Here is a 14,010-nt window from a genome sequence, read left to right as displayed (position 1 = left end):
TCGGAGCAGTCAGCTGGAGTGACGTCAGTAAGTTGGATACATTCTTCGACGGGAGGCATTTTCCGACATGACACCGGCCGCCCGAAGTCTCTGCGCTCCAAGTCCCATCGGCTGTCCGTGGGGCACATGCGCAGTAGCGCAATCCCACGGACACAGGGACTGGACGCAGAGACACTTGTACTTTATTATAGTAGATTCTCCAAATATGTATCCACTACTTAATTGCCCTGTGATCTATTTGCCACTAAATAGTTTTGTAACTATGTTTTTCTGCCTCCTCAGTGAGCTCCTGAACCTCTTCCTTTCACCCTCACCTCCATGTGTTTGGAACAAGCAGTGCACATTGAGATTGGTTATAGTTCCGCGCTACGCTGTAGACAAAATGGCTGCTGCCTACCTCACATATCTCACAAAGTGGGGTATGCAAATGAATATAAAAAAGAGGTAAAGGTGTTGCTGCCTATATGATATGTGCAATCCTCATGGAGAAAAATACCAGAAACAAGTGAAAAAAATGATATAAGTGATAAACTTAAAAATGTATGTAAAAATATATATGTGTGGTCCTATTGCACAAACCCCATATGAAAACATTAGTAAAGTGCAAACATAAAAAATGCTATAAAATTCTGTAGTAGTAATCCAATTGTTTATGATGTGGGCCCTATGTTGGGTATGGCCCTACGATGTTCATGGGAGACCAGACACAGTTTGGGAATTCGTCAGGGTCTTTATATAGTATTTTTGATTGCTCTTTAGTAATGTATTAACAATTTATGTGCATGTCTTTGGCATGTATGCATGACTTCACTATGTGTTTTCTGTTTATTGTTTTGGTTTATATTTTCCTTATAGATCAAACCCCTCACGAATATTACTCCTGAAGAAGTGGAAATCCCACGAAACATGTAGAGTGTAAGATGTGAGATTTAATGAGGCCACCCAGATTGGAGGATACCCCACTCATTATCCAATCTCCCCACTCATTATCAAAAAATGCAATGATCAAACAAGTTCATAAAACAATCTAATAATTTTAAAAAATCCTTATAAAAATGGTAAAGTGATATAGTGTAAAAAATATTTTCCATGGTGCAACATCAGTCTCTTGATGATAAAAACCGGGGGGGGGGGGGGGGAAATCCACCCATGCTCCCCCACTCACCAGAAGACTGAACCCCTGCAGGGACCAGAGGCACCAACAAATGGTTGAATACATGGTCCTGTATCTCCTCCTCCGTCTCACCTTGCTTGATCAATGGGAATTCTCCTCACAGGTTATATGGACAAGAGAGGCAACTCATAGTGTGAGTCTGTAACAAATGCATTTATTTTAAAAACAGAAAATGCACTTACAGCGGTACAAGGAATACAAGCAGTCTGCGAGATGCACTATGTCCAGAATGCCACGCGTTCCGAGGACCGGAAACTAGAAACTGGAAGTGACACGATGAAGCTCTAGTCTCCGCCCTATGCGTTTCGTCAGAATGACATCATCAGAAGCAGTGCCATCTTGGTCAACCTCACGGTCTTTATACTGTGTGGTTGCCCGGCAACAGAATCATCAACATAAACACACTGGCGGTGTCAAGATGCCAGGAAACCAGAGCACATGGGAGGAATGTACTTAAAATGAAGCAGTTTATGGGAGGAAACAACAATAATCGCACAGCAACAGTGAGGAAATGAGAGCAGGAACAAGCCAGGCACTTTCCATACATCACTTTCGGAGCACTTCCTGGTTTACCGTGGAACGCACGCGGCCGCGGCGTTTCCGGGACCATATGCAACATTGTTCTCTGCCTTTATCCATATCACGATTGTGAGTATATCTCTGCTTATATAATAATAAATATATTTTAAAACGGACTTCACTATTCTCGAATTGGTATTATCTTGTTGCAGCTATCCAGGGCCACCACATTGAAAGGATATTATTCAACTTATCCTAATAAGGAGAAGACCTGGCATGCTATTAAACTTATCAGCTATAAGTACAGATTAGATGATCCTACTTAATTACAAGCGGTTTTGACCCCTAACAAGGGTCCATCCTTTCTGGTAAGTAGGGTTTCTAAAGGGGTTCAAGTCACCTGGCACGAGTGATCATCTTTTAGCACCTTTGCACTGGAGCACTTCATTGTATTTTAATTATTGTAGTTATATTGCACTTTAGTGCACTTGAACTTTTATTTGTGGACTTTATCTTTGCACTGGACACTTTATTAATTATTAATTATTTTTAAATTTTTGGTCACATATTGTACTTTTTACATGAAATATTTTGCACCTTTTTAAATTTACCACTTGTTTGGTTATTTATATTAATTATAATTAATTACCACATATAAATATAATAAATACAAGGCGAAAAGCAGCCAACACAAATCCCGAATAAAATTGGATCAATAGACAGTAATAAGTAAGACCCTTTGACGACGTCAGCCTATGACGAAACGCTTCGGGTGGAGCTTACGGCGATGCACGCCACACGAGGAGGAGACGCGGTGGCCATTTTGCTGGTGGGTTACGCCGGTAACCGATCATATGAGAGGAAACATGCCACGCTCCATTTGACCTGCTATTTTGTAAGTCTAATTTTAACTATATGCGCAAATAAAACTACCAAACAGTGTTACGCTATGTGGAGTGCTCTTTTTATCTTTTGAGCCTACTTTTGGTGGTGAAGGTGATCGTGTGCCATCCCTGTGGGAAGAGAGGAGGACCTTATCCTAGTTGGATTTATATGCTGTATGTGACCTTTGTAGTGAGGGTCACATATTTCAGGGAGACAGTGTGAGCTGTTCTTCAGTGGTGGTTCTCTGGGCTTACGGACTTTTCACCTTTTATGTGTATTAAAGATATATGGACTGTGGTTTCCCCTCACAATATATGGACTTTCTATGAGTGATTGTTCCAGATTAGCGCCACATTTTTATTACTATTTATATTAATTATTCTGCAAGCGCTGTGTTATCTTGTTTTACCAATTCTTCCGAGTTTTTACTTGGTGAACAGCAGCTGCACCATTTGTTCATTTATTCTATATATATATATATTTTATTTTTGCACTACACCATATTTTAGCGCGGGTTTAAATTCACTTTCATTATTTGATCATTGCACTTTTTTTTTTGCACATTCTTGCACGGAGAGCACTTTTTTGTAGCACTGTATTTATTATGACATGAGTGTGTTCAGTAATTTATAAGTCTGGATCACTACTACAGCATTTTAGCATTTTTTTAAGTTTGCACTTTACTATTTGTTTTCATATGGGGTTTGTGCAATAGGACCACACATATATGTTTTTACATACATTTTAAGTTTATCATTTTTTTTCAATTGTTTCTGGTATTTTTCTCCATGAGGATTGCACATATCATATAGGCAGGACTGCTGATAGAAATCGTGGGACCCCGTACAGGCTATCTGGCAGGGCCCCCCCAAGAAAATATTAAAAATATATTTAGCTAATATTACAATAAATTCATTATTAGCAGACACAAATTCAACATAACTCACATAATTCCTGCTAAATCTAAAAGAAAAAACTGAGTTAATAAAAATGAACTCCAGGATCAGAGAGACAGAGGAAGAGAAACAAAGTTACAGATAAACTCAGGAGCAGAGCTAACATTAAAGCCAGTGCTGGGAGGGAGGCCCACACAGGGAGGGGGATTAGTCAAGGACAACTGTACCTTTCGACTCGATTCACACTAGAGCGACTTGTCAGGCGACTTGTCAGCCTGAAAAGTCGCGGTCCCTCGCAGTCCATTGACTGCTACAGGAGCCGTTCTAATAGGAGCGACACAAGTCGCTCCGACTTAGAAAAAGGGTCCTGTACTACTTCGGGGCGACCTGGAGCGACTTGCATAGACTTCCATTATGTGAAGTCCGTGCAAGTCGCTCCGAAGTCATGGTGCATGGGAATGCACAAGTCGCCCCTGAAGTAGTACAGATTCGTGCCGCCCCAGTGTGAACCGAGCCTTCAGCTGCTGGAGGAAGAGTTTAGTATTTGTTGTCCATCACTAACCCCCCTCCCTGTGTGGGCCCCCCTGTGTGCTTGTTGTCCATCACTAATCTCCATCCCCGTGTGGGCCCCCCTGTGTGCTCAGGCCACCTACAAGAGGACCTTTGGTCCCCCCCCTATCAGAGGCCCTGCATACAGGCAGGGCCATCTTTACCTCTTTTTCATATTCAAGCAGTGCACATTAGTTGCAGTCACGTTCACTGCTCTATGCCACTACAAATCCTATAGTCCATAATTCATAGTCCAGCTCATGAGCGAGTAAGAGAGGGTGACAACCATCCTACATACAGTGAGACCATAGAGAATGAGGGTAGCCACCCTCTAACAGGAAGTTAGATCACAGCAGCAAAAAAAATAAAAAGAGATTTAGAGGAGGTAGGGAGCAATAGAAAGTAAGTTTTTGAGTTACATACTGGAATAGATTTCTTTTTTCTAACCAGAGTTTAGTTTTACAAAGTCCAGTTTGTAGGAAATTGTCTAACATGTTCGGTTACACCACCATCCACAGATATGTTACAGATCTAGTTATAAAATGTGCATGGATTGCCAGTCAGAACCCCTTATAGTTATGTGAACCCACCGTCATTTTCTCTTACCTGCTTTTATAGAGTCAAGAAACTTTTGCCCCGGGGAGTCAAAGAACTGCTGCGTACGGCCGGACAACTGATCTCGTAGTCCAGATGTTCAGACGTCTGGATCCCGGCAGACAGTTTCTTCTTCTATAGAGTCATACTAGAAAAGTGGGGAGGACTGGGGGTTGGAGGAGGAGATGGATGTTTGCCAAACAGCAGCTTGGCTCTGTCATTTTGGTGATATGGAAAAGCATCATTGAGCAAAGCCGGGCAAAGGCTACACTTCCCTTTAACATTGAGTCGCCTTCTACTAAGCCTAATTGAAAAGAATGTCTTACAGTTTTCCTAGGAAGAAAGATTTTCCTAAACCATAGAGCATGTGGTTTATATTTTATAGCAGGCAATTTTTAGAATTACTATTATTATTATTATAATTATTATTATACACTGACCGGCCATTAAAAAGTTGCCATCTGGAATTAACTAAGCAACTAACTAAACTAAGCACGCAGTAACTATCCTATTGAATCCTATTGGATAGTTACTGCATGTCCCCAAAAAATGAGGTCAGCTGACTACCTGAATATACTGAATGACCAGGTTATTCCATCTGTAACACCCTCCTAGGTAGGTGCTAGGTAAAAGCATCTTATGCTCCTTCTGCTTATCAGGGGAGCCTGATCTGTTAGGTTGCCTGTTGCATGTCTCCAGGTGTGATTCACTGGGTCTGAGGGAGTGTCCCCGCGGCATCCAATGAGGGAGCTTGTTGGACAGTGGAGGAAACCCAGCCAGTGACAAATTGGCTTTTGTGGGAGTCCCAGTGGGAGGGCATTCTTGCAATCCATCCTAGGATTGCTCATAAAAGCTGAGGGGACATGTGACAGGGCATCTTTGGCGGGAAGCAGAGTCCCAGGAGGAGGCAGATGGCTGGTCTCTCCTCCTGTTGCATGAGGAAGGTGGTCATAGGCAGTCGGCCTAGTGAACCAGGTGTGGAGCTGAGCTGCAGAGGATCCAGTGAAGCTGACGGTGGAGCTGCTGGCAGAGTCTTCCAGGAAAAACAGTGTCCGTGAGTACCAGGGGACTTGCCCAAAGGGTCTGCCCAGGAAGGGGGACCTCTCCAATGAAGTCAGAGGATCAAGGGGGTCAGCTCACACAGAGTTCTACAGTAAAGGGGGTGCTGTGTAGAACCCTGAAGGATAGGAACAAAGGGGGTGCCAAGTATGGCCCTGAAGAGTGATCTACAGTATAGTACAGTTCATCTAATTCACTGCATTGTCAAGGTGAAGCAGCGGCCTTGCCGCACTCAGCTATTTTCAGAAGTCCCAGCAATTGTGCATAGTTTATTCAGTTGGAGTATCCCACTCATCCCTTCTCCTATCCAAGTTCTCAAATAAAACAACAAAAAACCAAAACCCTTGGACTGTTTTCTGACTGAGCCAAGCACTTTGAATATGCTATATTGTCAAGTTGTTGCTATGGGTAACCCAGGGGAACCCGCAACCAGCAGCTCCCATGGGAGTAGGGCTACACATCAATGGATTTTTCTTCCCTGATGGCACGGGTATATTCCAAGATGACAATGCCAGGATTCATGGGGCTCAAATTGTGAAAGAGTGGTTCAGGGAGCATGAGACATCATTTTCACACATGGATTGGCTACCACAGAGTCCAGAACTTAACCCCATTGAGAATCTTTGGGATGTGCTGGAGAAGGCTTTGCGCAGTGGTCTGACTCTCCCATCATCAATACAAGATCTTGGTGAAAAATGAATGCAACACTGGATGGAAATAAATCTTGTGACATTGCAGAAGCTTATCGAAACAAGTCCACAGCTAATGCGTGCCGTAATCAAAGCTAAAGGCCAACAACTTCTGGTGAGTGACTCATCCTTAGTCACGGTGGAGAGTGATCTAGATACCACACGGCTGACTTGGATATTTACTTTGAGCACTTGCACTTTATCCGCACTGGATCCTTATATATTGTTTGCACAAGGAACTTTTTTTAAACTTTGATCACCTGGTCACCTTTTTACACAATTTGCAATTTTTTCTGTGGACTTATACAGAGCACTCATGATGCACATTAACTTTATATGAATTGTTTATTACTGTATTTATATACACAGAGCACCTATGATTCACATGCACTTTATATGAATTGTTTATTACCGCATTTGTATATATTATAGGCAAGCGCTGTAGGTAGCATTTAGTAACAGTGGCTATATTTAACAGCTACACTATTTGTAGCTGCTGACTTTTAATTTTTATTTTCCCAGACTGGAACTCCTCTTTAACCACTTGCAGTGCTGTATTTTGGCCTAGGCCAACTAGGCCCAGGCCTAGGGCGGCACTTTGCAGGGGGGCAGCAAAATAGCTGCCCCCACCTCCACCTGAGAGTCTATTGGCCACTATTTGCTAGGGCCGGCTGGCATCTAGCAACCAGTGACGTCATGGCCGTGACACCCTGGCCCTGGCCATGATTCAAAGTGGAGGAGGTTTTAACTTCCTCCTCCACACCTAGTGCTTGTGGGGCCCAAAGAGTCCTACTGGTCCAGTGACAGTGGGGTGCAGGGTAATAAAGCAAAATTCACCAATCCACCAATCCACCGCCGACAGCAGCTGCTGAGCTGCGACGTCTTCACACAGCCACCGGGCAGCCGGCCGACCCTGGAAGCTGGCTAGAACTTGAGAGCCTGCGAGGGAGAAGACCTCAACTGCCACGGCGCCACCCTGTCCTAAGCAGCAGTGAGTGCAGCATCCCTGGCACCTCCCAGAGCCTGCACTCCTTCTCAACCCTCCTCTCTGCTCCCAGCTGGGACATCAACAGGCTGACCGAGGGCCCAAAAGATGAGAACAGGCAGGTGGTAGGTGCATCACTCAGGAAGGGGTGGGGCAAATTTAAATAGGAGGGGGGGCGCCCAATTTTAGTCTTGCCTAGGGCAGCACAAAACCAAAATGCACCACTGACCACTTGCACAGTACATTTACTGCTGGCAGGCGGCTTCCCCAGTCGAAGTGACATACCCATACATCACAGTGAACTTCCTGGTTTAGGGGAGCCCTGCTTACCTGTGCTGAGCTGGCGAGTGGGCGCATCCCCAGAATTGCTCCTGTGAACCGCCATACAGGTAGGGTGATTTGTGGGAAGCTGCCGACCTGCCGCCGTATAACTGTGGTGGCTGGTTGGCAAGTGGTTAAGGGTAAATTCTCAATCCAATACCTACTCCGGTAGAGCGACGTCACATTGGGCAGCCCAGGATGACGTACTCCCAGTCACACGGACAGTAGTATGCTGAGCATGCTACCATTCTGATTGGAGGGACAGGATGGCAAGCCTCACTTGCCACCAAATTCAAATCAGCGGAGTCCTTTCTTGCAGGGCTTTGGTGATTTGGGTTTTAGTTGCACTTTGGTGGTGGGTTGGAGGGAGTTATGTTTGGCGTTTGCTCCTGCCTGCTCTGTTTCTTCATACCTTTGTCTAGAGAAGCCTATCTTCTGAATTCCCAATTAGCCACCCGCTGCCTCCGCCCCAGGCTTGGGTTAATTAATGCTGGGGGAGTTTCAACCCAAGTTATTTTTCTCTGTATCAGTCTTCTTTCAGAGATCTCTTTGTCTGGTGTAACTCTCCTTTGCAATTCCTAATTAGCCCCCTGCTGCCTCAGGCTTGGGTTCATTAACACGGAGACAGTTGCAACCTACGATGTCTTCATCACATGCAAAGCTGTTTCTTTTTTTCCCAACGCTGGTTGCTTGTGAAGCTTTTGACTTTTTTTGTATAATTTTTATAGGTCTACCTTCCACATTAAGCCTGTGTTCTAAAATCTCATCGGACCCGTGAAAATTCCAGACCCTCATCACTCCGGTGACGCTACGTCACCACCAGCTGGTGCGAGCCCCAGTGCGCATGCGCAGAAGACTTTTTGCCAGGTCCGATGAAATTTTAAGACTTAGCGAACAGCTGACTGAGAGGAGGCGGGGCTGAGGCACCGGGTATGTGCGGTCCACCAACTCCACTTACGGGTCTATGCGTTCCAGACATAGATCTTTTTTTTGTTGTTTTCTTTTCTATCATTCCACACATTTACACACATTCCCTTTACTTCAATGGAACGGAAAGGCGGACACTCTTTTTTTTTTTTTTTCTTAAAATTTCATCGGACCTGGAAAATGTCTTGTGCGCATGGGGGCTCGCACCAGCTGGTGGTGACATAGTGTCACCGGAAGTGACGAGGGTCCGGAATTTTCACGGGTCTGATGAAATTTTAGAACACTGGTTCATACCGGTGCGACTTGTAAAGCATTTTGCCAGTTTAACCTCTTGCCAATCGCACTATAGCCAAATGGCGGCTACTACACAGTCGCATGTTTTCAGGTGGGTGTCTATTAATGTCCTCCAGAACACTGCCCCACTACGCACCGCCAGCCTGATCACAGATCAAGCTAAAGGACCAATCACAGCGGCCCTTTACAATGTGATCAGCAGTGTCCAATCGCTCATTGCATGTAAACAAATGCCAGTTATTGGCATTTCCTTTCCTCACCACTTTTACTGTCTGAGAAAGGAAAAGCCAATAACTGGCTTTCCTGTGACAGGATACACTTTTTCACTTATAATCAGTGTCCTGATGATCAGTGCTAATCAGTGTCCTTCAGTGCCACATATCAGTGCATCCTTTTAGGGCCCATCAGTGCTGCCCTATCAGTGCAGCCTCATCACTGTCTCCCTACCAGTGCCCATCAGTGCTGCCCTATCAGTGCAGCCTCATCAGTGTCTCCCCACCAGTTCCTCCCAGTGCCGCCTAATCAGTGCCCATCAGTGCAGCCTATTAGTGCCCATCAGTGCTGCCTATTAATGTCCATCAGTGCTGCCCTATCAGTGCAGCCTCATCAGTGTCTCCCTACCAGTGCCCATCAGTGCTGCCCTATCAGTGCCCATCAGTGCTTCCCTATCAGTGCAGCCTCATCAGTGTCTCCCCACCAGTTCCCCCCAGTGCCGCCTAATCAGTGCCCTTCAGTGCAGCCTATTAGTGCCCATCAGTATTGCCTATTAATGCCCATCAGTGCTGCCCTATCAGTGCAGCCTCATCAGTGTCTCCCTACCAGTGCCCATCAGTGCTACCCTATCAGTGCTTCTTTATCAGTGCAGCCTCATCAGTGTCTCCCCACCAGTTCCCCCCAGTGCCACCTAATCAGTGCCCTTCAGTGCAGCCTATTAGTGCCCATCAGTGCTTCCTATTAATGCCCATCAGTGCTGCCCTATCAGTGCAGCCTCATTTGTGCCTCCCCACCAGTGCCCATCAGTGCAGCCTCATCAGTGCCCATTAGTGCAGTCTATCAGTGCCACATATCAGTGCCCATCAGTGCTGCCCTATCAGATTAGTGCCCATCAGTGCTGCCCTATCAGTGCAGCCTCATCCGTGCCTCCCCACCAGTGCCCATCAATGTAGCCTCATCCGTGTCTCCCCACCAGTGCAGTCTATCAGTGCCACATATCAGTGCTGCCCTATCAGTGCAGCCTCATCAGCACCTCCCCACCAGTGCCCACCAGTGCAGCTTATTAGTGCCCATCAGTGCCGAGTCACTAACCCTAACATATAACCCTAACTTTTAACCCCAGCCCTTAACCCCAGCCCTTAAGCCTAACATGCAACTTTGGACACATAAAGGTTCCTGCACTACTTTGATGCAACTTTGATGCTACCTAAATGCCAAAGAGTTTACAGTTGCATCAAAGTCACACTCCATGAACAGAACTGTCATACTTTCCTATTAGCAAAAAATACGCAAAATGCATCAAAAACGCATGCTCAAAAATGCATCAACCGCAACCTTCATAGCTTTGAACCTGGCCTCCAGCTTTTCTTCTGCTTAGAGTACCTGGGTCTCTCTGGCTCTGACCATAGTTTTTATTTTCTACAAGGTAGCTCCTGGCTCTCCCTTCCCATGTAGGACTTTCAATCCATGGACAGGCCACCTTCTGTTCTTGCTAGAAAAGTCCGGGCTTGTGGTTGCCTCCTTCCTGGCAATACCGTAAGCCCCAATTCCACTCTCTGTACTGCTGCTTTTAGTAAAATGCTTTGCAAAAGATTGCTTTGCACACAGTTTGTATAGAAGCCAAAGCCCATGAGAACAAGGCTGATAGCCATAGAAGCTCCATAAGCCCTAGCTGTATTCTAACAGCCCTCTATAAAAAAAATTATCAGACCTGTGCTAAATTTCCAGTCTAGTTTTCTAGCCCATGCTTATAAAGGTAAAATTCAGCTCAATCTCTCACAAGTCTCTGTGGCGCAATCGGTTAGCGCGTTCGGCTGTTAACCGAAAGGTTGGTGGTTCAAGCCCACCCAGGGACGTCAAGATTTTTTTTTTTTTTCTCCGTCTGCCTAATTAGAACAGCGTGCAATTTCCCCAAATATCTTTCTGACACTTCATTTCATTTAACCCTTTTGGTGCCAGGGCTGTTTTTTTTTTTCTTCATTTTTTGTACACATGTTGCACCACTTAACCCTAGGTGGGCGTCATATGGCGTCTTGGATTTTTTTTTTTTTTTTAATCTTTTTTCTTCTTTTATTATTAGAAAACATAAACTACAATACAGAACAAAACTTCAACAAACAAACAAACAAAAAGACATGGGCAATATGTCGCAGTGCAGTGTTGGACTTTAGGCTCCGTTCACATGTAGGCGTTTTGAGGCGTTTTGGGGGAGTTTTTCTGCTCTAGGATCAGCTCTCAAAACTCCCAACAAGACAAATCCTATTCATTTCAATTGCCCCTGTTCACATCTCAGCGTTTTGACGCTGTGAGCAAAACGCCCAACGCTCAAAAACGTACATGAGCTTCTTTTTGGGCAGATTACAGGCGTTTTCCATTGGTATCTATTCAATCTAAAAACGCCTGCACAAAAAACGCCTGTAAAAACGCATTTAAAACGCCTGCAAAAACGCCCATAAAAACGCCTGAAAAAATGCCCATAAAAACGCCTGTAATAGCAACGGCAAGATGTGAACGTAGCCTTAGGCTGCATTCACATGTCAGCGTATGGATCGCGGGCAGAATCACCGTGATTCTGCCCGTGATCCGGAAATCATTGCAAATCGCGGGACGCCTGTGCGTTGCCCGTGATTTGCAATAGCACCCCAAACGCTGGGCGATGTTGCCGCAATTTCCGCCTGCCGAATCGCGGTAACATCGCGCAAAAAAAAAAAATCACGGGATGCATTACGCCCAAAAAAGTACAAGAGCTTCTTTGGAGCGTAATGCGTCCCGCGATTTTTTTGCGCGATGTTACCGCGATTCGGCAGGTGGAAATCGCGGCAACATCGCCCAGCGTTTGGGGTGCTATTGCAAATCACGGGCAACGCACAGGCGTCCCGCGATTTTCAATGCTTTCCGGATCGCGGGCGGGATCGCGGGCGGAATCGCGGCGATTCTGCCCGCGATCAATAAGCTGACATGTGAATTCACACTTGAGCGTAGCATTTTTGCGTGTTTTTTTTACCGCAATTTTTACCGTGATTTTACCGCAATTTTCAGGCGTTTTTTTCAGGCGTTTTTGGAGGCAGGCATTGACATCTATCAAAAACGCTGGTAATCAGCCCAAAAAGAAGCTCATGTACTTTTTTCAGCTACAGGCGTTTTTCTTCAGGCGTTAAAACGCTCAGATGTGAACAGGGGCCATTTAAATGAATGGGGTTTTACTTGTTGGGCGTTTTGGAACGTTTTTATTTATCGTTTTTGGAGCTGAAAAACGCTCAAAAACGTCCAGGTGTGAATGGAGCCTAAGTGGTTATATCTAAATGATGGGAGCAGCTGCAGGCATCATTCAGATATCTTTTTATTATCATCTGGCGATTCTCTCACATGTAAAAGCAATCATAGTGGCTATTCAGCCGCTTGATTGCTTTTACAGGCAGCGGGAGGGGACATCCCCCCCCCCTCCGCCACCTTTCCGGTGCTTTCCAGGCTTGCCCATGCGATCAGGGAGCCGTAGAATGAATCACCGGGCGGTGACGGTCTACCATAGAGCTGACCAGGCCATCTCTTTGACCCTCGGAGACCAGGAGCGATGTCATGATGTCACTTTCCGGCGCCGGCAGATGTAAACACATTCATTTTTCTATCTCAGGCATTCCAGGAGAGATGTGGGGACTTATAGACCCCAGATTTCTCCATAAAGAGGACCTGTCATGCCCTATTCCTATTGCAAGGGATGTTTACATTTCTTGTAAAAACAATAAAAGTGATTAAAAAAATGTAAGGCTCCTTTCACACGGCCGCTCCGTGTGAAAGGTCCGCTGCGGGACTTTTTTTTTTTTTCTTCCACGGAGCGGATGACATTTCTGTCATCCGCTCCGTGTGCCCGCATATCATCCCGTCCGTTTGCGGATGATATGCGGACATAATGTATGTCTATGGCACTGCGGATGTCAGCGGATAACACCGCTGACATCCGATTTTCCTTCCTTTCCGTGTTTTACACGGAAGAAAAAATGGGTTCTGTTCCATTTGTAAAAACGGAACAGAACTGAATGGAGGAAAATCGGGTGTCAGCGGGTGGTATTCCGCTGACACCCGCAGTGCCATTCACTTACATTATGTCCGCAAATCATCCGCAAACGGATTGGATGATTTGCGGACACACGGAGCGGCCGTGTGAAAGGACCCTAAATGGAAAGTGTAAAATAAATAAATAAATAAATAAAATAAACATTAAAATTTTTTTTTTTCAAAGCGCCCCCATCCCTTCGGGCTCGCACACCAGAAGCGAACGTATATGTAGGTCGCACCAGCATATGTAAACCGTTTTTAAACCACCCATGTGAGGTATCACTGCGATTGTTAGAGCAAGAGCAATATTTCTAGTCCAAGAACTTCTCTGTAACTCTAAACAGGTAACCTGTAGACCTTTTTAAGTTTGGTGCCATTTCACAAATGTGCGCAATTTTAAAGCATGAAATGTTAGGTATCTATTTACTCAGCCTAACATCATCTTTCACATTATACAAAAAAATTTGGGTAACTATAGTGTTGAGTTTTTTTTTTTTAATTCATGAAATTGGTTTTTTTTTTCAAAAAAAATTGTGTTTGAAAAAGTGCTGCGCAAATACCATGTGACATAAAGGCCTCCATGACATCACTTCCGGGTTACTCGACTGCAAAAGGCGGCAGATTTAAAGAACGGCTGTATGCAAAAATGCAGTTTTTGGCGTTTTGCATACATGGAAGTGTAGTGGAGGGATTTGGGGTCTTTTAGACCCTCGATCCCTCCATAAAGAGTACCTGTCACTGCATATTGCTGCCACAAGGGATGTTTACATTGCTTGTGACAGCAATAAAAGTGATCAGATTTTTTTTTTTTTCAAAAAACCTGTAATAAAGTAAAAAAAAAAAAAAAAAATA

The 14,010-nt window shown here is 44.9% G+C and overlaps 1 protein-coding gene across 1 annotated transcript in view; it reads right to left on the bottom strand.

Moving 5' to 3' along the window:
• SRPX2 (sushi repeat containing protein X-linked 2) overlaps positions 1–4,776 on the bottom strand; it is a 96,086-nt gene extending 91,310 nt beyond the window's left edge. Inside the window, exon 1 of the mRNA XM_082262558.1 lies at positions 4,630–4,776. The gene's annotated coding sequence lies outside the window, so the exon portion shown is untranslated. The remainder of the gene's footprint in view (positions 1–4,629) is intronic.
• Between the last annotated feature and the right edge of the window lie 9,234 nt (positions 4,777–14,010).

Source organism: Pelophylax lessonae (assembly GCF_965119305.1).
Source record: "Pelophylax lessonae genome assembly, chromosome: 7".
In the NCBI taxonomy this organism is placed as follows: domain Eukaryota; kingdom Metazoa; phylum Chordata; class Amphibia; order Anura; family Ranidae; genus Pelophylax; species Pelophylax lessonae.
Note: the sequence above shows the minus strand (reverse complement) of the source record. Positions and strands in the feature narration are given on the sequence as shown.